Source organism: Megascapheus bottae, chromosome 10 (assembly GCF_031878675.1).
Source record: "Megascapheus bottae isolate mThoBot1 chromosome 10, mThoBot2.hap1, whole genome shotgun sequence".
NCBI lineage: Eukaryota > Metazoa > Chordata > Mammalia > Rodentia > Geomyidae > Megascapheus > Megascapheus bottae.
The window spans coordinates 29203866-29228523 of NC_143518.1; the positions used below are offsets into that span (position 1 = coordinate 29203866).

At 37.8% G+C, this 24658-nt stretch overlaps 1 long non-coding RNA gene and 1 other non-coding gene across 3 annotated transcripts in view; both read left to right on the forward strand.

Moving 5' to 3' along the window:
• The window catches only part of LOC150057809 (uncharacterized), a 267348-nt gene that overhangs the window by 92837 nt on the left and 149853 nt on the right, over window positions 1-24658 (forward strand). The gene's annotated exons all lie outside the window — the stretch shown is intronic.
• LOC150057810 (U6 spliceosomal RNA) lies at window positions 19781-19887 on the forward strand. Its single transcript, XR_016536935.1, has one exon. It is a non-coding gene; the product is annotated as a U6 spliceosomal RNA (small nuclear RNA).

The window sequence follows — 24658 nt, forward strand, 5'->3', positions numbered from 1 at the left end:
CTGTCATTATGTTTCTAGGAATGACCACAGTGACAGAAGAAATGCAGGAAAAGAAAAAGAGAAAAGAAAAAAAATAAATATAATATTACAAAAAAGGTATAGGTAAAATGGTAAAGAAAAAATAGGAACACCTAAAAATGCAAATGAAAATGGGTAGAAGAAAAAAAAATACAAAGAAGAACCAAAAAAAGGGTATTCTTCATTTTTGGGCGGGGGGCAGGATAGGAAACTTGTGTCTCCACTAAATTCAGGATCCAAACACTTCACAAAGTCTTTTTCTCTTGTGATTTTTGGCTTTGTGGTTTTTCGGATGAGATTGCTTGTTTGGTAGAACAAATCTGAAAGATTCGCGGGCGGCTTTGTTTACCAGGTCTGCGGCAGTCAGCAGCACTGGGGCCGGATTTCTGGCTAAGGGATCTCTGGGAAATCCTTTGCCAGTTAGAAAGATGGCGGTGTCAGCAACACCTCTCAGGCTCCAATTGCTTTGGCCAGGTCTTTGCCAGCAGTCAAGATGGCACTGCTCTCAGCTGGTGGGGGAAGGGATACCCTCCCAATGCCTTTCCATGAGCAGAAGCGGAAACTTCTTCTCGGAGCTACTCACAAATTGCTGGATTCTCTGGTTCCATGAAGCTGACAGGTCAGTGCATGGCCAGGTGTCGGCTCTGGGTTTGCGCAGGCTCCGTGTGGCTCTGTCTGTGCCGCCGCCGAGAAGCGCTGTCTGCTCAGATTCAGAAGAGAATCTTTGTCTCCAAGGCTGCTCCAAGGCTGGCGCCACTCCATGCTGTCTTCTTGTGTCATTTTTTTGCCTTTCTCTTCTCTGCCTGCGATCTCTGTGGTGCTAAAGCTTACTTAGGATCGATTTTTTGATTATAATCTTTCCCCTACACCGTTTTGGCTGTTTTCTATGTATGTGGTACCAAGGAATCTAACCTGGGTCTTCGTGTATGCTAGACAAGCCCTTTACCACTAGGCCATACTCCTGGCTCCTGGCAATGTCTTTAAAAATTCTTCATTTTATTGTGGGGATAATGTATAGAGTGATTACAGTTACTTTGGTCAGGTAGTAGGTGCATTACTTCTCACACAATGATACACTGTCTCTGTTGCCCCCCACACACATACCCCACCCAACCATCTTGTTTTCCCCCTTCCTTATTGGTCTTTTTAGACAAACCAGCTTATGCCTGTCAGTACCATGCACATATCCAGGCACCAAGCAGCTGAAAGCAGACTTAATTCTTTCTTTTTTATCTTTGTATGTAGTACTGGGACTGCAAGCTACACAACCGAAAGGCAAGCACCTTGCCATTTGAGTTGCACCCCCAGCTCTCAGCTCTTTAGTTAAAATGTCTTCTTTCCTGCATCTGCATGTTGTGAATAGTGTGTCCTCTGTTTGCTTTGTGCTTACCAGTCTGTTTTCTTTGTCCTTGGCATAACTATTTCTTTTTTATTATTATTGCTAATAAGTTTTTGACTTTTATATTTCATTTATTTTTCCCTTGGGTCTTTTATGGCATGTAAAGTTTTCTTATGTACAAGTGTAAAGACTCACTAATCCATTTAAAATGAAGGGAACCCATTTTTAAGTGCTACTGATATGAAATATTCTGCACAATAAAAATAAGGACAAAGCAACCTGACAGTTATTTGAAGAATTTATACAATAAAACTTGGCAGCTCCTCAAAATTATTTTTGTTTCTCTATATTTTTATTGATTCTTTGAGGCAGTAAGGGGCACATATTTATGTTTTACTCAGAATTAGTACAAAGAATCCTCTATAATTTTTTACCCTGCTAAAATCAATGTGAAACAATGTTTCATATTCATTGATCCACTGAACAATTGTTCATGGGGCATTTACTGTGAACCAACATCTTACTAGTTGCTGGGAATATAATGGATGCAAAAGAACTGCTGACTCTCATGATACAAGATCTAACAAGAGAGGCAGATAGTAAGCAAATATACAAATCTTACAAATAATTGTGTGTTTTAAATTATGTTGTATTATACAGGAGGAGGGGTATTGTTATAATGCATAACAAATAAAGCTTCTTTTTTTTTCTTGCCTTCCATCTAACACTTACTTGCTAAAGCCTCTAAAACATATTGTCTAGGATTGGAAGAAGAAAATTGGAAAAGTGAAAGGCTATTTACTAAAGGCTATTTGCTATTTCAATAAGCCTATATTGTTATGAACTTGAGGAATTTTAATTATGCAACTATGTATCAAAAGGGACATCAAAAATTATCAAGTACTTGAAAAGACATTAAAATGTAAAGTTTTTAAGTTAAAATATTTAATTAATTCAATTGGAGATGAGCTTCATTTATGAATAGATCAGTCATGTGTGATAGGCAGTATTAAAAATATGGAAACTTCTTTAACACACATGGGGAAAGTATGGGGTTTATGAAGATTTAGCTTGATTGGATTTTTTTGCACTTTTTTCTTATAAAGGTGATGTACAGAGGAGTTACAGTTATATAAGTCAGACAGAGTACATTTCTTTTTGAATAATGTCATCCCTTTTGTAGCTCTCCCCCAGTTTTTCACTACTCTCCCCTGCACAAGTTGTAGAGTTTATTCTCAGCATAATGTCTAGTGAGTATCACTGCTGCATTTGGTCAGCCTTTGTCCCACCATTTCTATGACCCTTCTTTGCCCTCCCCAAGGCAGACTAACAAACAAAAGCAAAACTCTAACAAAGAAAAAAAAAGCCTCTATTTCCATGTCCTGGAGATCATATTACTTTATATGATCAGGTACACATATGCATTGTGCCTTTGTATTCTTCTAAGAATATCCTCCTTTTGTCTCACTGTGTGTGAATGCCTAGAGGCCTGTATAATTTTGATAATATTTTTTTCTGTCATGTGTTTATATTTTAGCAAAACGTGCATGAAAGTAATTTTGATATTTTTAACTAAGCACATCTATATAACCTAAGTCAATGGAAAGAATGCTACTCCATCCCATAAACCGGACTTGTAGCACCTTTCACTCCCTAAATTCTTGACTACTAATATTTTCTAGCATGTGGAACATGATAGGCTCACTGTAGTTGTTTAAACATGTTATGCCATATTAAATGTAGCTTCTTCACATATGGTTTTTCCTGGGAACCTACTTGATATGAGTCATTTATTTTGCAAACTATTTTTTTCTTACGATAGCTAGGCAGGTACCCTGTAGCCCAGTATTGATTGAACTCTCCCAGTTTTTAATTCCTGGAGGTTTTCCACAAATGCAGTAAATTTCCATAATGCCAGAGTTCTCTGCAGCTCATGACCAGAAAGAAGCAAGGAAAGGAATGGATATTTCTCTGAATGGTTCCTACCAGGCTCCAGAGCATACTGGTATCAGGATTGTTTTTACATGTTCTGTATCCCTTCCTTCTCCCTGGAGAAAGCAGCCTGCTCATGTCCCTTCTCCACTTTCTTCCCATGTACTCCTTCCTAAGGAGAAGAGGATGGACTTGTAATTACTTTGAATCTTGAGTCAGCAAAGTCCTTAACAGAGTTACTTCAAGTGTGTGGATACCATCTCCCTGAATTCTGGGCACTTGCCATAGAGGACTGCAGTAAAAAGGAAAGAATCCCAAGGTCCATGGCCAACAAGAATAGAGACCATCACTCTCAGCCATGTATAGACACTCTTAGCCACTCACAGGCTCACAGTCATAACCCTAGCTACTCCTGAGACTCATCTGAAGTAACCATCAAAAAGCCAGAACTGGCACTGTGGCTCAAGTGGTACAGTGTCCAGAACACATCGCTCACCCCATGTTTTTCACTTTTCTCCTGTTTAAAATAAAAAACAAAAACAAAACACAAAACAAGTCCAAACTCCACCCTGTATCCACAACTATTCTTGAAACTTATTCTCTGGTGCTCTACTTTCTGCTATAATTTACTCTTTGTCTACACTTTTGTTCCAAACTTTTACAATTTTCAAACATGCAAAAGTAGGGAAAAGAGAATAATTATTTCATATAAATACTTCACTGGGATTCAAAAATTACAATTTTCCCACACCTTATAACTTTTTCTTCCTTTTCCTTAAAATGACATCTAAAGTAAATTCCATTGCTGTCTCTTGAGTGCCTTATCATCATCTTGATCTAATTAGTATCATATCTCATCAGCCTTCTTTCAACAGCTAGTGTTCTTCAGTTCCTCATGCTTCTGGTCTGAGACCTATAATGACCATGTGAAGACATAAGATGCTAAACTTCACCTCCAGATGGTACAAGGTTGAAATCTTTGGAGCGTCTAGCTTTGATATTCTCCACCATCTTCACCCTGTGTGTTCTACTACTCATATATCATGTGCTCCTCTCATGTCCCTTCCTGGCTTCATTCTAGCCACTAGGATCCTTGTTCTTGTAGTTCACCTTTTCAAAGCTTTCACCCCTGTGATTCTTCTGTCTGTAACACTTGCTCTGGGTATCGGCAAGGTTTACATTGTCATTTCGGGAATATTTACTAAAGTGCCATATTAGAAAAGGTAATCCAATGTTAGATTATATCCTGTCCATCTTTTTACCTTCGCGTTCCCTTTCTTCCATTGTATGGCTTTGCATTTCTATACTACACTAGCATGCTTCACCACACTTATTGCTGTGGGCTCACAGGGGAAACACTCCTTACAAAAGGAAGGGACTGTCTAGCTGAACCACATATAGCACTTACTCATACCTCGTCTTCATCTTTAGCCAGCCTACTTCCTTATCTTAGTGTCAGGGAGTGAGTAAGGGAATGCCAATGAAAAGTTTCAACACAGGAGGACATGTGGAGGAGGAACTTGAATCAGGTTTTTCTGAGCTGTGACTTTCAAATGCCCTTTGAACTCCGAATGCCCCTCACATTCTATGTAGAAACATTTCCAATGCTGCACTTCTGTTAATACACAATTTTCCTTGTGCCTTTGCAGCTTTTGCTCAGCCGTGTGAAAGGTGGCAGTGAAAATCTCTTAGTGTCAAATCAAAGAAAATTGGGCATAGCCTCCTGGCCCTGGGGAGCAACGCTGCTGAAAACAATCAAGTGGTGTGTCATCCTGCTTTGAATAAACACACACGGGTCCTGCTCTTGTCTGCTGCACTGCTTGCTGCTGAGGCCCAGGGGAAATTACACAGACTGTCCATACCATGCCAAGCCCAGAGGATTCTGATGAATTTGCCTCGGCCATGACTACCTGTATGTCTGGTACCGAGACATCAGCTTCCTTCCTTCTTTTTTTCTTTTCCTCCTTCTTTCCTTTCTTATTTTCTCCTCCTCTCTGTCTTTCGTTTCTTTCTTTCCCAGGAACTTGGCATGCTATGCAAGGGCTTTGTCACTGAGCAACATCACAGTCCTACATCTACTGTTATTCTCTCTCCCTCTCCTTGTCTTTCTCTGTCTTCTTTCTCTATTTTGTTTCTGTCCTGTCTCTTTTTTCTCTTTCACTTGATGAGGCCTCACTTTGCAGTTCATTCTCAAGCTCTTAATCCTCCTGCCTCAGTCTCCTGTGTGCTAGGGTTATACACCTGTAACCACAAACAGCTTCTTCTGCGTGGAGACAATGCTTTCTCCTGGTTTCTAAAACTTGTCTTGTTCTGAAAGCTCTGTTCCATAGACATACCCTGTGATTACTCAGGAAATGCCTGCAGTGATGTATGCCCTCATACACAATCTACACTCATGTACTCCTCTCCACACCAGGATTAGGTTGTATGCGGATGGGGAAGGCCATCTCTGAGTGGTACCAACTGATAGGAGGCTTTAAGCATAGCAAATGCAACCCTTGTGTTTACCAGCATTTCATCAAGAGTGCAAGGTGATTGGATGGGTTGATTCTTCTGTATGGCTTGAGGAGGCAGTGGCTAAACTGAGAACCAAACTCTAGTAACACTAAACAGTCATCACACTGATTTCTAGGTTTCTGAAGTTGAACTTTTGAGTGAACTCCAGGTGGTTGGTTTTGTTTTTTCTTAATGTAGCCTAGTAATGGATGTTTTATAGACCAGTAGTTATAAACAACTGCTTAAGGAAGAAAATTGCCACAGGACCTTCATAACTCTTCATAGCTCCATAACTCCTCTGCCTTCCACACTCTCTGCCCCGGCCCAGAGTTCAAGCCCCACAACTGACAAAAAAACCCAGAAATTTTAAATTTGTATAGGAAAATACCTCTGCAAGTCCTTTATCAATTTTTAGATTGGATAATTAAGTAATATGAAAAAAATTGTCAACCTAAAAAGTAAGAAATAGATTAAAGGAAGTGGTTGCTATGACTTACACAGAACACAAAGGAGTCAGAGCTGGAGAGGAGTAAGAGGAAAGACTAACAGGTGTTTTTTTGTTTGTTTGTTTGCTTGTTTTGTTTGCTTGTTTTGTCAGTCTTGGGGCTTGAACTAAACCTAGGCACTGTCCTTTAAGCTTTTGTGTTCAATGCTAGTACTCTACCACTGAACCACAGCTCCACTTTTGGCTTTTTGTAGTTAATTGGATATAAGAGTCTCAAGTACTTTCCTGTCCAGGCTGGTTCTGAACCATGATGCTCAGATCTCAGCCCCCTGAGTAGCTAGGTTTATAGTCATGAGCCACAGGCACCCAGCACTGAAAGATTTTTAAGCAAAGGCCTGAGTTACACCTATCAAAGATCACTTCAACTTCTCTATGCATTATGGAATTGATGAAAAAAGATGAGAATATTTAGAAAACTGTCTCATAAACTACTTTATTGAATGGCAACTCTTTTTGTACAACTACTAAAAGATGATTTTTAAAAAGTGATGTGTTATAAAAAGAAACCTATTGTATTACTTTTCCTCTAAGATCTGATGCTAGTTTATCTTTCCACTATTTGTAACAAAATACTTGTGATAAACAACTAATAAACAGTGATGATTTATTTGGGCACATAGTTTCACTTGGTCACCTGGCCCTTAGGCTTTGGGCCTGTGATAAGACAATGTGTGGAGTGCTTGATTGAGTAGACTTGTTCACTTCATAACACCTGGAAGTTAAAAAGAAGAAGAGTCTGGGGTCCCAAAATACCAATCAAGGACACTCCTCAAGTTTCCTAACTTTCCGCCACTAGGCACGCACCACTTCCTAAAGGCTCTATAACTTCCAGAACGTGCCAACAGGTTGGTGACCAAACCATTTACATATTGGAGGATGTTTAAAATCCAAACCATAACAGTCCATGTTTCATTAACATGCATTCTGATTGGCTCCAATAAATCAGTCAAAATGAGGCATCCTCTTTACAGCTATCCTCCTAAGTCAGTTATTATGCAAGTTTTATGCATAGAAAAGTAACTGACAGGCCTGTCAGTTACTAAGAACTCTTTAAAAATACTTCTCTGCTTAAAGCACAGTTTTCAAACTCAGTGCATAACTGTTGCTAGCCACTCCTGGTTGAGAAACTGAACATTTCTCTTTAGCTTTACAAAACATCCTGAAAGAACATATTGAACAAGAAGATGAAGACCAGAGATCAGCACTGATAGCTAATCATCCATGTGCAAGAAGGTAACAGAAATCTGTAGCTGATACAGTTGGGGAGCCAGACAGGGTTTGGAGAAGATAGGAGAGACTGACACACATGGCTATCAGATCCATAAGACATTTTTAGAGGAGGATTAATAAGAGGACTTAGGAATTCTCATGTCTACTTTTCCTACACTTTTAGAAAGTTTTTTTGCTTTGTTTTCTTTTGTGCAATGTTATTATATTATAGCCTCCCATTTTGTCAAATCTTCAGTGAAAGTCTTATGTAAACATATGTTGGTAGTGTTCTGGACTTCATTAAGATTCTGTCTCACCAAGTATGAGATGGTCCTGAAAAGAGATTGTGAGAATAGAGAGGTCAGATAATTTCTAAAGTGCAATAGTTTGATAGAAGCAGAAATTCAGAGCCAAGTTTGTTACAATACTTTTTTCTTTTGCCAAGAAATAACATAAATCTTAAGAAATACAAGTTTCTCAATTACATGTGAAACAGGGATTTTGAGGCATTTTACTGGACAGCTTAAGGACAGTATAGATCTAGCTAACCTGTGAGTTATAGATCTTGTGTTTTCATAAAAGGTCTACAATTTACAAAAGGTCAAGTAATGTTATATTCATTCCAGAGACTATGGAGAACAGCAGGAGAGAGGTTAAGAGCCAGCCAGGGTCATAAATTGGATCACTGCCTTTCCTCTAGCGCCCACGACTTCCAGCTATTTGATGGATGAGAGCCAAAAGAAAATTAGAAAAGAAAAAAAGTAAATGCTTATGGAAAAGCCCTATGTAACACTTGGGGAAAACATTTGCATCTCAGCCTGGCTGAAGTTTGCTTTTCCCTCCCCCCACCTCCCACCCAGCCCGGCATTCTACTTTTAAAGAAAAAAAGGGCTGGGGGACATTTTACTGAGTTTCTCTCAGTAAATATTGTCCCTGTGGTCTGTTTTTGGGTCTCAGATACTAAAACAAGAAGTGAGAATCTGGCAGGAGCCAAAGTATTCATTTTTTCTAGAGTGTGTTAATTTTTCTAGAGTGTGTTAATTTTCATCCCCCAAACCAAATGAAAAGGTAGCAGCAAAACTAGGTGGGAACAGCTAGTTTTGCATTTTAAGAAATGTTGTATAACTTAAGCTGGTGCTGGTGGGCTCACACTTCTATTCTTAGCTATGTGGGAGACTGATCAGGAGGATTGTGGTTCTAGTCCAACCTGGGAAATATAGTTCACAGGACCTCCTCTGAGTATATAGGTGGGTGCAACAATATGTACTTGTCATTCCAAGCTGTGTATGAGGTGGATACTGGGCGGATCAAAGGTCCAGGTCAGCTCCAGCAGAAAACTCTGTGGGACTTCATCTCAAGTGAGAGAAGATGGATGTTATAGTGTGGTCTTTTGAGCCCAGCAATTGTGGGAAATCTAAAGTACACTGATCACAGTCCAGGTACAGACACAGTTTCAAGCAGGAAGTGAGACTACACCCTAAAAATAACCAACAAAGAATATAGCTCAGTGGTAAATCATCTCACAACAGAGTCCAAACCCTAGTACTACCAGAAAAAAAGAGAAAGAAATAAAGAAAAAGAAAGACATATTGAATCTCCTAATATTGAGGATCCAAATATGAAGCTGCCTAAATCAGTCTGACCTAAGGATAGGAGTATGCTTAGTGAATCTACGTTTATTACCTTGGGGCTGACTGAAAGTCTCTTGGAAACTAGAGAAGGTCTCCATTTACCAAAGCATGTAAGAAAATAGTCATAGACATTGGGTCATTTGGTCCAATGGTGTGGGTGAACTGTCATGATGTCGAGTGAATAAGGCCTTGCCTAGAATGAGCAACAAGATTGGGGCACTACTTCACTTTTAGGATGAACTTCTTGGCCCATCATAAAATTCTGCACAGGTCCATTCTTCTATCCACTATCTTTTTGGATGAAACTCTGTTGTAGATTCCTGGTAGAGATGGGGCAGACCAGTTAGAAAGCCCATTCCTCCCCTCTTCTATGGACTTGTATGAAGGCAATGTGAAGCCATGGAGGGATGAGAACTCAGCCTGGGTTTTTCCTGATCCTACTTAATGCTAGTTCACCAGTCTCAAAATAAGTCTTTACTTCCTTCTCCCTCAGGTTGCAAAAATCTGTAAAATAATGGTCTATAAGCCATCTTGAAGAGAAGTTACATCTTAGCATAAAAGCAAGTGTGCCAGACATCTATCAAACCTCAAAGAAAGTCACAGAGACTTTCAATGAACCTTGGGAAGAAACTTGGGAATTATCACTTAACACTTCAAAGTCAAATTCTTTTACAAATGATCAGCTGTTCTGGTGAGATAGGGAAGGTCATGAGAACCTGTTGAGCTTACAGTTCTCACAGTAGCAAAGCCAGTAACAAATACTAGTCCTTGTAGAGCAATTAGTAGTTTGTAAAACAAATGCATGGCCTCATTTCTTATAAATGAGGCTTGCAAGGGAAGCAGAGACATTGTGAAATGAGTGGCTATTTTTATATCACTCTAAAGGAAAAGAACACATGATTCAGGAAGGGTAAATTTTTACTCAAGATCCTTCAGCAGTTAAATGGTAGAATAAGGAACTGAATCTGGATCTTGTGATACCAAAGTCCATGCTTCTGACCACTACTGCAAGGCTATGGCCCTTTCTTCAAAGGGTCGATTGTTGCTCTTCCTCTCCAACTTCCTGTCCTTCACTTCTTCAGGGTGGAGTCAGCATTGTGCATCATGAAACCAGGCTTGAGTGGGTAGCTAATTCTAAAGTTACTAAAAATCCATACCCATAAGATTCACATAGTTCCTTCCCCCCAAGACTTCTGAGTGAAGGAAGTTTGATTCAGCATCATCAAATCAATTTAAACTTAACACAAATAAACTCTAACTCTGTGAAGTTTCCCTTGGACAGCGAATCCTCAAATATTCCGCATGTATCAGAATATATGACTTGTATTTCCCTTCTTGTGAAGGACATTAGCATTTCATGTAAACCCACTTAGTCACTCCTTTAGCATTTTTTGAGTAACTGAAATGTTTTGAAAATGTTTTCTAATTGTTGTGAGTGCAGCACTGAAAAAAACAGGCAACCCCAGTCCCCATGAGGTGGGTAGAGGGATGACAATATGTAAAATAAATCGGAACTATATCAGGTAGCAATAAGAATGGGAGGTAGGCAAAAATACTCGAGAGACCTACAGCCTCAACATGGGTAGCACAAGGCTAGCAGTGTGATATTGCTGCAGATAATATAAGTGGTTAGTAAAGATCCCTAGCCTGAGCTACACATCCAGAGATGGGAGAGAAAACCGTGTGATTATCTGGAGACAGAGCTTTCAACAGAGAGCACAAATGTTGCTGCAGAGTGCTAGGCATAGTTGAAAAACATTTCTTAGAACAGTGTGACTGATGGATCAAGAAGAGGAAGAAAGAGGTAGAAGATAATTCAGAAGAGAGAAGGGATAACAGACATGAAGATTCAGCAGCCTCTATCAAAATGGGCTTCTAATGAGTCGTAGGGACAGATAGGCCTAATTACTTGTATTTTATACTTGATAAGATGTAGAAAAACAAATTTCACAGTTACTTGAAGCTATTACAGAGTAGTTAGAGACTTAAATCCACACCTTCTGATTCTGAAATTTACCTCTTGTTCTGTCTTATCTCTGTCCTGAGAATGCTTCTGGTTCTGAGTAGAGACCAAATGATAGTTTCATATTAATATTCTCAAATCAATTATGTATCTTGATGTCCATGTTAAAGGAGTAAACAATAAGAAAAAAGTTATACAGGCAATGAAATGAGAACCAAATTATATTTTAAGATGTTCCATTTTCGTAGCTGGGATTTATAATCTAGACAACTGAATACTAATAAGAGGAAGAAAGACACAATAAAAGGAAGCTGTGGTAAATTCTAGAAATGCCCAGCACCAGGATATCTGAACAACCAGACATCTGAGACACCATTGAAATCTAGCCAGTATGAAACACTGGTCCACTTTCCCGATGACAAGACCAAGAAGATCTTCTGAGAGACAGACCATGAAAATGTCTTGTACTTTCACCCCAGGTCTCTTAAATATGGCTATGGGAATTGAAGGTTTCAAGTCTGTCTTTCCTGTGTTGACTTATTATTCTGGAGGCTGGTCAGTCATATTATGCCACTCAAATAAGGTGCTGTAATCATATTTTTAGTTGAGTCTTAAGGGCCTCTGCACACATTCTTTAGTGTAGGACCCATTTAATATCCACTTAAGGGTATTTTGGCTGCTGTTCTGTGTTGGGACCACTGGGACCAGAGGTACTTGTAGATATCTGCTCCTCTAAGAATGTTCTCCTATAGATCCAAACCCAGACAGCTGTTTTCATGTGGAAATGAACAGACAATGCAGCATGATTCCCCCCCTTCCCCCGGCAACACACACTTTTGCAGGAATGGTGTGGGAGGAGCAACTTGACAAATTCTTACTGTAGTATCAGCTCTCAGCAATGACAGTGCTCTAAGGGATGGTAAGACAGCTCAGGAGCTTTGACACAGCAGAGTATTTCCTGGAGCCTTTGAATGTTCACTGCAGTTTCCTGACAGCCATTCTTTGTAGGTGGAAACTATTTCCCAGTAACAGATATGGAGGTTGACTTAAGGCAGAGGGGAAAAGTTGAGTGAGAATTGTGGGTCCAGGAAAAGCAAAACTCCAAGAAAGAAGAGAGACTGTGCTCACAGATTCTGATCATCATGCACAGTTTCCTCTCAGAAAAGGCCAGCTGGCCTTGTAGCTTCCTAATTGGTATAATTTTAGGACTTTCAGGAAAAGAAAAGAAAAAAAACCCAAAGCCATCATCTTCCCCAAATATCTCTCTCCTGATTATTGCTGCCCAATTTAAAAATATTAGTATAGAGGTGAATATAAATTGAACAACCTCAGCAATAACAACAAAAACTTTTTGGAGAAGCAACACCTCAGTTTAAATTCACCTTGTGTGGAGAAGTGGTGATGGCTAACCCATCCATCCTTCTGTGCTTAATCTGTCATGAAAATGGAACAAAAAAAGTGTTGTAACATCTCTATTGTGATCCTAAAGGATCTATCACAGACCTAGTGATGTAAAGCCACACAAAGGTCTCCTCACTATTTCTTGATATTCAGATCTGGATCTTATACTGAAGACTCCATGGGAGACTTCACTTCCAGGCCTATGTAAGCTGCTGAAGATCCAGGCTTTTGCACTGAGGTCTTCGTTGCCTTCCTGGCTACAGGTGGGACTCATCCCTAGCATTCCTCTGATGATGGCTTCTTCTCCATCTTTACAGTCAGCCACTAAGGGTTGAGTCTTTCCTGCACTCAGCAGCTCCCAGGCATCTCCTCTGCCTCATTTCTCCTGTTTGTTTGTTTGTTTTTTCCTCTCACATTTAAAAAATATAATTAAATTGAGTTGACTGAATAACTTGGGATAATCTCCCCATCTTAAAGTCTATAAGCATCATTTATTTACTAACTTCCTTTTGCCACATACTTTAAAATATTTAGATGATCCATGGATGAGGTGAGGACATCTTTAGGAGGGAGGCATCATTTACCTTTCTATAGTATTAAAAGGGAGGAGGGCAGGCTCATAATTATCTCCTGCTCTGTGGACTGAGCACTACTGTTTCTCTGGTATTTTGTTGTGTGTTTGAGATAGCATCTCACTATGTAGCTCAAGTTGGCCTTAAATGCCTGATCCTTCTGCCTCAGCCTTCTAAATACTGGAATTAGAGATGGATGCTACTACACCTAGCTGATATAAGGATTCTTAAACACGTTGTTCCTTTTAGCCTATGCTTGCTAGGCAGACACTCATCACATGAGGCATGTTTCTAGCTCAAATTCTTTCTTTTAATCCTCACAATTATAATGTAGCACTTGAAGTATAGAAATATGGTTGAAACTTGACAGTGTTGAAATTTGAATGCAACTGTGAAAATTCACAGACTGACAGCAGTCGATGGAGGAGACAAACAGGGTCCACAGATCTTGAGTCTCTGGGTCTGTTAAGGAAAGAGAAAGCTAATGAAATTGAAAACAGGATGGGTAAATGGAAAAGCACTCATTTTTGTTGGTGTTGCTGCCTTTGTTTTAGGCAGTCCATGATTCCTTGTAACTTTAGAGGGCACAAGATAGGGTTAAGAAACACGAAGTCCCACATTTCATTCATTGTGGTTGTATTTCTTTAAATATCACCAACAAACCAAAGACTGTCCTTGTTGTGACAAGTATGCTAGGACTTAGATGTCAACTCAGGGGATTTCCTTTCTATTATTAGAAACTTTGGTTTCTATCCTAACTTAATTGCATTTGTCTACAGTAATACAGTCCTAGGTAACTCAGAGGTGGATGTAAATAAAATCACTTCACCTAGGATATTTCATACATAATAAGCATTGGAAGTCTGGAAACAATTATGAGGAATATAGAGAAAAGATGTGGAACTATGAAATTGAAGTCTAGAATTTCCCTGTCAAAGTTATTTGAAATTTGATAGGGAAGGGGGGAAAACCAAGATGGGTGGGGGGTGTGGGGGGGAGGGAAACGGGTACCAAGACATGTGAAAGGGTATCAATGTATGTGAATTAATGCACCTTTTATCTGGCAAATATCATGTAACCCTTTTACTAATTACAATAAAAAAAAAACTTCAGCTCAGCTATTTAGCTAATTTTATTTGCGGTTTTCTATACTTCATTTTTTGTTTACCTATCTTTTTTCCACTTTGAATTTTGACAACTTCAAGGTCATTTGTATATATGCTCAGCACTGTACTTACATTTATAAAAATCATCATGTATTCTGCCTCTATAAAGATAACAAACTAATATTTCAATATCTTCAGTATTATTGGTAATAAAGATTGAGCCATACGTTTTTCCATTAGAGGTTTTGACAACAAAATTCACTCGATATTATATCTTAAATCAACCAGAGAACAAAGGCATTTATTAAAATAATTTAGTGACTATGGAAAGTGAAACAGGGCCATTTTTCATGATTGCTCAGTTAGGAAATCAGAGCAGAAAGTATGCAAATGTTAGGATCCTAAGAGCCAAATTTTAAGATATTGATACATTAAGAGATTAAAAATTAAAAAAGGAATGTAGATAGTCTTCTGTTTTTCTTTTTACTGAGGCAGGCTAACATGGATTTTACATAAACATTTAAAGAAAAATACCTTCCAGGATGTATATGAAAGTAAGAAAAGTGGAAGTAAATAAAAAGGTCCATTCAAATAGATAAATCAAATATTGACTTTGTATAGAAGAAACACCCAGAACTTAGTGACATTGGATGTGTAACTTATAAAACTTTGAGCTTTAACTTCAGTCATCTGTAAGATTATAATACTTTCCTTATTATTATTTTCTTCAATAAATCTACATGTTAAACTCTGCATATTTGTAAGTAATTATGGTCTAAATAAGGATATACATATATGTACATGGGCATACAAATATGTGTGTACATATGTATATGCATATGCATGTATGTCTATAAATATATATTTATATGTACATAGGCATATATATGTGTTTATGTACATATTTATATATACACACTAATACAACTTGAAAAGTACTAGTTGCTTTAAACGCTGTGCTATTAAGTTACATTGTTTTTGAGTTATTAAGTTACATTGTTTTTACATTGTTTTTTACTCCTGCTCTAAGGGTAAACTTTCTATGTTATAATTTTGCACAGGCTAATTTTGTTCAGAACTATAGCTCCAAATTTGATTGATTATAAGGCTTTCCACAGAGTGGGCTGCAATTAATGTTTGTTAGATGTATGCATATACGACCCAGATTTTATGTAATTTTGTTTCATTTCTATATCTACAGGTTTTCCAAATGAAAAGCTCTTAGATGGTAGGGAGCAAAGAGAATAGAAACAGAGACTTAGTGACACAACTGGACAGATCAGCATGCTTCCTGTGCCCAGGACTTACGTAGTATGCTAAAAGGAAAGCCCAAGTCTTGGTTCTCTTTTTTCAGTTTATTTATTCCCTTTCATGTTGCAACATACTTTTAGGAAACTTGCTTTAAACAGGATTCTGCAACTCGTCATTTCATACATTGGGTAACTTGATCTGAACTTCAATGCCCTTGTAGGTAAGATATGAATAATTGCATGAGGCAGGAAAGGGGAAGAAGCCAAGCAAAAGCAATTTTTCAGGGGACTGATCTCCCATGGGGAGCATTAAGGAGTAATCCTGTAGCCAGCTACAGTCAATGCTGAGAAGGGGTTGAGGAGACGGGAAATGACTAGTTTTTAGCAGTCCTTTAAACCACTTTGGAAGCTTAGGCAACACAGCTGGTATAGAATGGTGTAAGGAGATCTGAGCAGAATCCCAGAAGTGTAGGCCTCATATTCTACTGTCAAGATTAGATGATAGCTATATATAAAGCCCTTAGGATGAAAATATTTGGTGCCATGATTAATATTTGGTGCCATGATTAATATTTTATTATGTACTTCCTAGTGCTAGAATCACTCCATAAAATTGGCTTTATTCCAAGTAGAGGTTACAATTTATCCAATGTAAATTATAGGAACTTCTAAAGAGACTAAGAAGAAGTGAATTAGAACAAAACACACCTGCACCATAGAAAATAAGGCATTCAAAACCAAGTGTTTATACAACACTACACACTCTAGTCAATCCAAACCAATTGCAAACAAAATAATCATGTCTGGCTGATGGGCTATTGGCTAATTTTTCCATAGCTTACTCTAAGTCTTCCTCAGAAACCCACCCTGTAAAGTTTTCCAATCCTAGCAGGAAAGAACCAGATTTAACTGACTGGTGCTTTTTGCTAGGCTTCTTTGAAAGCTAGAAGATCTAGAAATTAATTTAATAAGTGATCTAATCCCTGCACCTTAGCTTCAGAAACTTCTTTGTCCTAGAGTAGACTGAATTTATGATCCTGTAGGTGCTCTGCTTAGTGAGTTCTCCTGTCTCCTGAGGAGCTATGATGCAAGGGATGACACAATACAGAGGAGAGTAGGTGTTTGTTTTTTGTTCCTCTCAAGTATATTTATTGAGCATGGGCAAGTTCTATGGCAGGTGCTACACATCTTAATGAGGAACTCTGTGTGTGTGTGTGTGTGTGTGTGTGTGTGTGTGTGTGTGTGTGTGTGTGTGTGTATGTAGGTAAGAAAGAGAAAGATTGAAAGAGCATTTCTTTCAAATCAAATCATTATTCAAAAGAGACTTCCCCTTCTCTTCTCTTAGAGAATAACAAGGCTCAGGAATGAAAAATACTGCTTTTCAATCTATCTGGTATTCAGATAACACCATTTGACTCACTGCTTTCTAGCCCCTCCCATTTACATTGACTCTGGATCACCTAAACTGACCATTCAAACTGATGGGTAGGTCACTCTAGGCTTAGTCATTGAAGGTGAATGAATGTAAACAAGACAAAAACACAGAACAATCCTGAGGCAACACAACATACATTTCTTTTTCCTCATTTACTCCACTCTTCCCTGAGAACTTCAAAGAATGGATAAATCTATATCCCTATTCTGTCTCCACAGTTTCTAAAGCAATAGCTCAGCTCAAAGGCACCACAGGGCTGGAATCTAAGGCTGAAGGAAGGCTGGGAAGCAGAGTGAGATTAGAATAAAAGGATTTCCATAGCCAGATACAGAGCAAATTAAACCCTTATCTCACAGGCTTCTTTCAGAAAGCAAGAGAAAGCAGCTCAACTCTTAGGACTGTTTTAAAAGCCAAGGCAAATGGCACATTGAAGAACTGAATTGGCTTCATTTGTTAGCAGGAAGGTGGGTGGCTTCAGCTGCCTAGGAAACAGGCTTTGTATATGTGCTTCCTGGAATTCTGTATTCTCCTCTCCTGAAAAGGTCCATAGTGTTCCTGATGAAGAATTCTTCATATTTGACATTTATAGACCCTCCCCCCTGGTTTTGGTAAAAATTCCTTTGTATTCTTCACATTTGTGAGCTCTTGTGAAGCCCCACATCTCCTCAATGATAGACTGAAATTCCACCTTCTCTCTGTCTCTTTCTCCTTCCCCCTCTCAGCTCTACTCCCACCTATCAACCCATACTTTTATTTCCAATTTGAAAGCTGAAACTCTGGCACAGTTAGGTGAAGCTACACATAGAGCATCTGTTACAGTCTCTTCAGTTTCAGGATGCAGTTTAGATGAGTAAATAGCATATGCAGGATGTGGGTGCTGCATTGGAAGCGAAATAAACATCATCATTATCAGCTAAATTTTGCCTGTGACAAAGGCATGGCACAAAACATGCGGTCAAAGCCTCCAAGACTTTGCCCTAAATAAACCCTTGAACTTCATTTAGATCTATGCCATGGGAAATAAAGGAATGGCAGTGCAAAGTCTAGAAAGGACAAACTTACTGTTTATCATTCATTTGTTTTAAGTATATCTTAATTAAGCATAGTTTAGTCTTGATTACCTTTGGTATTTGTTTTTAGGAAAGATTAATGGAGCCTTTGACAAGACTGGGGTCTGCTTCTATAAGACAGACTTCCCACATGAGCTAAACTTTTATAAGAAAGTTGGAATTACCTATCTTAAGAAAGATGGGATGATACAGCTGTGAACCCAAGAAGGAATTTATTCTGGAATAGGATTCTCACCATAGGCCTGTTGAATCAGTATGCTGCCAGTGGAAGAGAGACAGTGGAAGCAGGAGCAGGAGCAGTGGCCTTGCCCAGCCATGAGACTTCTGTTTGGAGATTCTCTCTCTCTCTCTCTCTCTCTCTCTCTCTCTCTCTCTCTCTCTCTCTCTCTCTCTCTCTCTCTCTCTCTCTCTCTCTCTCTCTCTTCTCACACACATTCATGATATATGTGTATGTGTGTGTGTGTGTGTATACATGCACACATAAAAGCATATACACATGCACACACACAGCTTTTACAATCAAAACCTTGGAATATTTTTGAAACAAATTCTATGTAGTGGAAAAAATCAGAAGATAATAGAAAATAGTTAGATTGACCATGTCTTATGTTCTGCAGGGTTATAAATGTCAGTTTTCTTTTCAAGTCTTTTGTTATCTTTTCAGGAAGATATAAGTCAAATATGCAAATAACTAACTATAAATCACTCTGTAAAAGCATGGACTTATTTATATATTTTTGTTTTTGCCAGTCCTGAGCTTGAGCTCAGGATCTGAGCACTGTCCTTGGACTTTCTCAAGGCTAGAGCTCTACCACTTGAGCCTCAGCACCACTTCTGGTTTTTTTCTATGTATGTGGTACTGAGGAATCGAACCTGTATCTTCATGCATGCTAGGCAAGAACTCTACCACTAGGCCAAACTCCCGGCCCCAACAGCATGGACTTATTATTTGCAGTGATTGTCTTGGGTTCCTGACAGCTCTATATGTCTCTTTGTGAGATACTCATTAATAGTTGTTGAATGAATGAGTAAATCCCTAATGAGTTTGTGGGGAGCTGTAGAACTTAAGCATAGAAGTTCTGAGCAATAACCATACTCACTGGGCACTATGTTGGAAATAAACCTAACAGCTTGGCTGAGAGAGTCAGGGGAAGGAAAAGCAGGGAGAAAATGAGAGAGGGGGTAACACTGTTGGAAAAGAAATGTACACATTACCTTATGTGATTATAAACTCCCTTGACAATAAAACAAAATTAAATAAAAAGAAGTAAGTTCTCTATAGATATTATTTCTGTACTTCAAATTATTCGAGAATTTAACAGGGCAGTAAGCTGCAAGCAGCTTAGGTTGATGATCATGGTTCAGAGTCTTTTGTGTGATTGTAGTCAAGTGATCAGCTAGGACTGCAGTCTTCTGCAAACTTGGCTGAGAGTGGAGGATCTATTTCTAAGATAACTCTCTTATATGACGAATGGTAAGAGGCTCCCAGTTTTTCATCATGTGGACTGCCCCAGGGCTGTTCGATATGAAAGCTGATTTTCCTGGAGAGATTGGCCTAAGAGTCATCAAGACGAAAGGAATCAGTTTTGCTATTGTAATCTAGTCTCAGAAGAGACATGCTATTACCTTTGTCAATTTTCGATTGGTGACATAGAACACCTCTAGTACATGTAGAAGAAGACAATATAAGAATATAAATACGAGAGCATGGGGCTTTGGGTGACATCTTGGAAGCTGATTGCCTTAGACCCTAAGATTTTACTATTTCAGCTCTTGTGTCCAGAATGAGGTAAGCCAATATTAAAATCTATTTCATGATTCATAAGCACAGGCTAATAAAAACTTGGAAAATTGTGCTCGCTTTGGCAGCACATATACTAAAATTAGAATGATGCAGAGAAGATTAGCATGGCCCCTGTGCAAAGATGACATGCAAATTTGTGAAACGTTCCATATTTTAAACTAAAAATTGACCCTAGCCTTTTGCCACGCAGAAGCATTTACTCAAAATGGATCAAAGACCTCAATATCAGACCGGAAACCTTGAAACTGCTACACAACAGAGTTGGAGAGAAACTGGAAGTCAAAGGCACAGGCAAAAACTTCCTGAACAGAGTTGCAGGGTCACAACAGATTGGAGAGAGACTCGATAAATGGGACTACCTAAAAATAAAAAGTTTCTGCACAGATAAAAGCATAGCTACTAAAGTAGAAAGACAGCCAACCAACTTGGAAAAGATATTTACCAATATTACAATCAGACAAAAGCTTAATATCCAGTATCTACAGGGAACTCAAGAAAACAATCCCCCTCCCCAAACCCAACAAACAAATCACTAAATGAGCAAGGGAACTGAAGAGAGACTTATCAAAAGAAGAGGTTAAAATGCCAGAAAAGCATATGAGAAAATGCTCATCATCCATGGTCATAAAGGAAATGCAAATAAAAACAACCCTAAGATATCACCTTACCCCAATTAGAATGGCCAAGATTCTGAACTCAGACAATGACAGATGCTGGTGGGGTTGTGGAGAAAAAGGAACCCTACTACACTGCTGGTGGGAATGTAAACTAATTCAGCCATTCTGGAAAGCAGTGAGGAGGTTTCTTAAAGAAATGAAAATAGACCTTCCCTATGATCCCGCCATACCACTCCTGGGCACCTAACCTGAACATCATAACCCAGGATATGATAAGGACACCTGCTCAGCTATGTTCATCTCTGTACTATTCACAATAGCCAGGTGATGGAAACAACCCAGATGCCTTACTGCAGATGAATGGATACAGAAAATGTGGTGTATATGTATACAAAGAAATTCTACATAGCCAACAAACAACATAAAATAATGGCAGAAGAGTGAATCATGTTGAATGAGATAAGTCCAGACCAAAGGAACAAAAGGCGCATGGTATCCTTAATATGCGACTATTAGATCCAAACAGTACAAGAGAGATGACTCAATATTTGCATACCAAATGCTATGGACATGGTATTCGAAGTATGAACACAACTACATAAGCAAAAATATTTATGACTCTATAGACATAGTGTTTTATTACATAGATCAATATGTATCTATGACATAGAAAGCTTTAGCCTAATTTTAATTAAGTTCTAAAATCTAAGTGCCATTGATTGTATATAGAGATTCCCTTCTTGAGTCCTTGTTTGTTAAGCACATCATTTGAAATATGATATAAAAATCAATGTTAATAAATTCTTTAAATAAAAATATATATTCATAAAAGACTTGGAAAATTATGTGAGATTTGTTATTAGTATACTGAATAGTACTTTACATATACCCAGGAAAATTTCTTTATGTAGATACCTTATTTTTAAAGTGTTTTATATACAAAATGATCAACAATTAGTAATAAATTTGTATGTAGCTTGGTTTATAGATAATGCTTCCCTGTAATTATCACCTTTCCCCAGTTTCTTAGGGCTCTTGGAAGCATTAAGGAGGTAGGCAAGAAATGACACTGAAAAATGGAATTTGTGGGCAACATTAACAGTGGAGGGTCAACTAAAGATGAACTGAGCTTCAATCCATAGAGCTTAAAGTTTAATAGGACTGCATAATGCTATTATCTACTTGATGAGCTTATTTTGAGACTTAATGGAAAGAATATAAGTAAAGTACTTAAACATTTGTCTGGTAAATTATTAGACCAAAAAAGCATTAATATATACATATACATATGTACATATGAATAAATGTAAATATTAATTGATAGAATCTGTTTATCCAATTTGTTATCCAAATTAATTGGCTGACTACAGGCTTTTAAAATTATTGAAGGTGTTAACATATGTTTTAATGAATATATATACTTTATATTTTATTTGCATGTAAATAAAGCCAGCCTCACTTATCATAAGTTCTTCTCAAGGCAACACAACCAATGATGTTATCATAATTCAATAAGCAATATTGCATTGTGATCATATGTTACGGTTAATGCCTTTATTGCATATTTTTTGTCAGACTTGTTCAACATGTATGCCATGAAAATCAGTGATTACAAATGTTAGTTAGATATTGCTGGTGATTCCTATTCAAATGATATTCTTTTCCTTTGGGTTAATTCAATAGAAATATAGCCTATAATTATAAAAGCTACTGTTAAAAAACTAACATCTATGTCAAGGCATATATAGAAATACAAATGCCATGCATAACATCTGAGTTAAAATTTTCTGTCATTAGAACTCTGCTGTCCTTGTTCACTAATTTTACCTAGTAAATTTTATACAAAAATACATCTGATAAGTCTTTGAAATAAGGAATGTAATTTTAAAATCTTTTGTGTAGCACATGAACATTCCTTACTGTGTCTCTTGTATAAATATTATACACTTATATTAAACTTCATTTGAAACAATTCTCCACTGTAAAGCAATTGAAATACCCATGGTCTAGAATACAAAGACAGAGATAGGGAAGACTGGCATACTGGCATATAATATAGATGACTTCAGAAGCTGTGAAGATAGGAAATAGAGGCATAATGTACTTAGATATTTATGTTTATTTAAAATATGGTCCTTCTAGAGAGGAGCAACATGTAAACATTCTAATGGAATCAAGTGGCCAGTGCATTAATTGCAGTTACACTGGCACATACATCCATTAAGTGGTTCCAGAACTCACTCCACCGACAGAATCATGAGTTGAGAGGATTATCATTTGAGAAATGTTTAGCTTATTTATGAGCCTCAGTTTATTTAAGCAGTAATCCTGTTTCTTTTCTGAGTTGTACGTAATAAAATGTATGCCATATATGTGAATGAAATATTCTTTTTAAAAAAACTATCTTATTTATTAATATAACTAATTTAAGCTGTGATTTTATCCTTTGGTCTGAATTTTCTCATTTCCTCCCATTCTTTGTCTCTGGTAAACACTTTTTTCTCACTTTGTATGTTCCTATAAATGAAACCATAAATGCTTTTTCTTTCCGTTTGTGGTTTCTTTCACTTAGCTTAATGCTATTTGCAAGACAAATGAACCTGGAGAATGTGATAAGCATTTCTTATACAGCAAGATGGGCAGAAAGTCATGAGTTTGATTGTGCACTGTAATGTAGTCTAGCGATATAATCATTTGTTCATACATTGATGGTGAAAATATAAAATGATGCAAACTTTGTAGATGTGACTGTCAGAATTAGCATTTATCCTCTGACCCTAGGTTCTCCTTTAAATGTACACCCCTAATCTTAAAGGCATGCAAATTATTGTTTACTATAGTATTGTTTATAGGAAAACATTCAGTGTTACCTATATGTCCATGCATGATCGATAAGTTATGGTATTGTGGATAATAAAAATATTAAAAACAATAAAGATCTCCATAAATACCTCATAAGAGCTGATTATCAAAAATAGTTTAAGAGAACTGGGTGTGGTGACTGTGGCTCATACCTGTAATCCTAGTTACCCGGGATTGCAGTTCAAAGCCTATCCAGGCACTAAAGTCCATGAGACTCTTATCTCCAATTAACCAGCAGAAAACTGGAAGTGGTGCTGTTGCTCAAGGGGTAGGGTGGTAGCCTTGAATTGAAGAGCTCAGGGACAACACCCAGGCCCAGAGTTCAAGTCTCTGACTGACAAAAAGACCCATAGTTTAAGAGAAAGAACTTGAAGCATAAAAGAGCATAGTAAAGACAAGTCCAGGCATGTTTCAAAAGTGAAAAAGGAATTTAGTTGAACATTTAACTAGTTTGGGTCTGGAAATGGTATATGATACTTCCATATATATATATGCATAATATATATATGGAATTATATATATAATATTCTGTTGGCCAAAATTCATTGATTTGGCTGGAAAATGCAGTCTTGATGTGTGCAAATCATAAAGGGAACACAGATACTGGTAAGCAATAGCAGCCTATGCCAGAAAAATAGGTATTACATATATATGAGATTTTGATAGACGAGGGTATCTAACTGTGGTTGTGGTTGTCTCTAAGGAGGGCCCTTTAATTCACCATCTCTGTCAATACTGACACCTTTGTTCAGTCTCTTTCGACACTGAATTCCAGATGGCCTAGCTTGTACTATCCAAAAGAGGAGGCAGAAGACTTAGGCCTAACTTTAACAGGGCTGATGGCTTCTGTCTTTTCCCTTTAGAGTCCTCCCTTTGGAAAGAGTAGTACTGTATAAAAATTCTAACTGGTGTGGAGAGTCTATGTGGAGTGGCTATGTAGTGAAAGGAAACTTGGGCTGTATGGGAGAAACAGAGATCCAAGAGCCAAAGCACATGTCCACCACGCCTCCAGATGCTGCTGTTTCTACCAGCTTGGGGTTAGATAATAGAGTAAGAATTGCTAGTCAAAGCCCAGTCAGTCCTCATCCCAAAACAGAGAACAAGATGGGTATTGCTTTAAGCCATTAATTTTTACTTGGCATTAGAGAATGGGAATCCTAGAAGACAGGATTTAGGATTGTAATTTAAATTGTGTAAGTGAATGATCATTCAATGTGTTTTTTTTTAATGTAAAAAGTGTAATGGAAACTTATTACATAAACAAGCAACAGTGCATTGCTGAGTGAATATGAGAGTCAGAGTAGTATTATATTTGTAAAAGCTATCTAAATATTTGGTAAGGTCATATTAGATAATTAAAGTACTTGTAAAGCAAATAAAATAGATCAAATTGATAGATGGTTCATAATGTGACTGTGAGTACCAATTCATGATTATTTCATCAACTA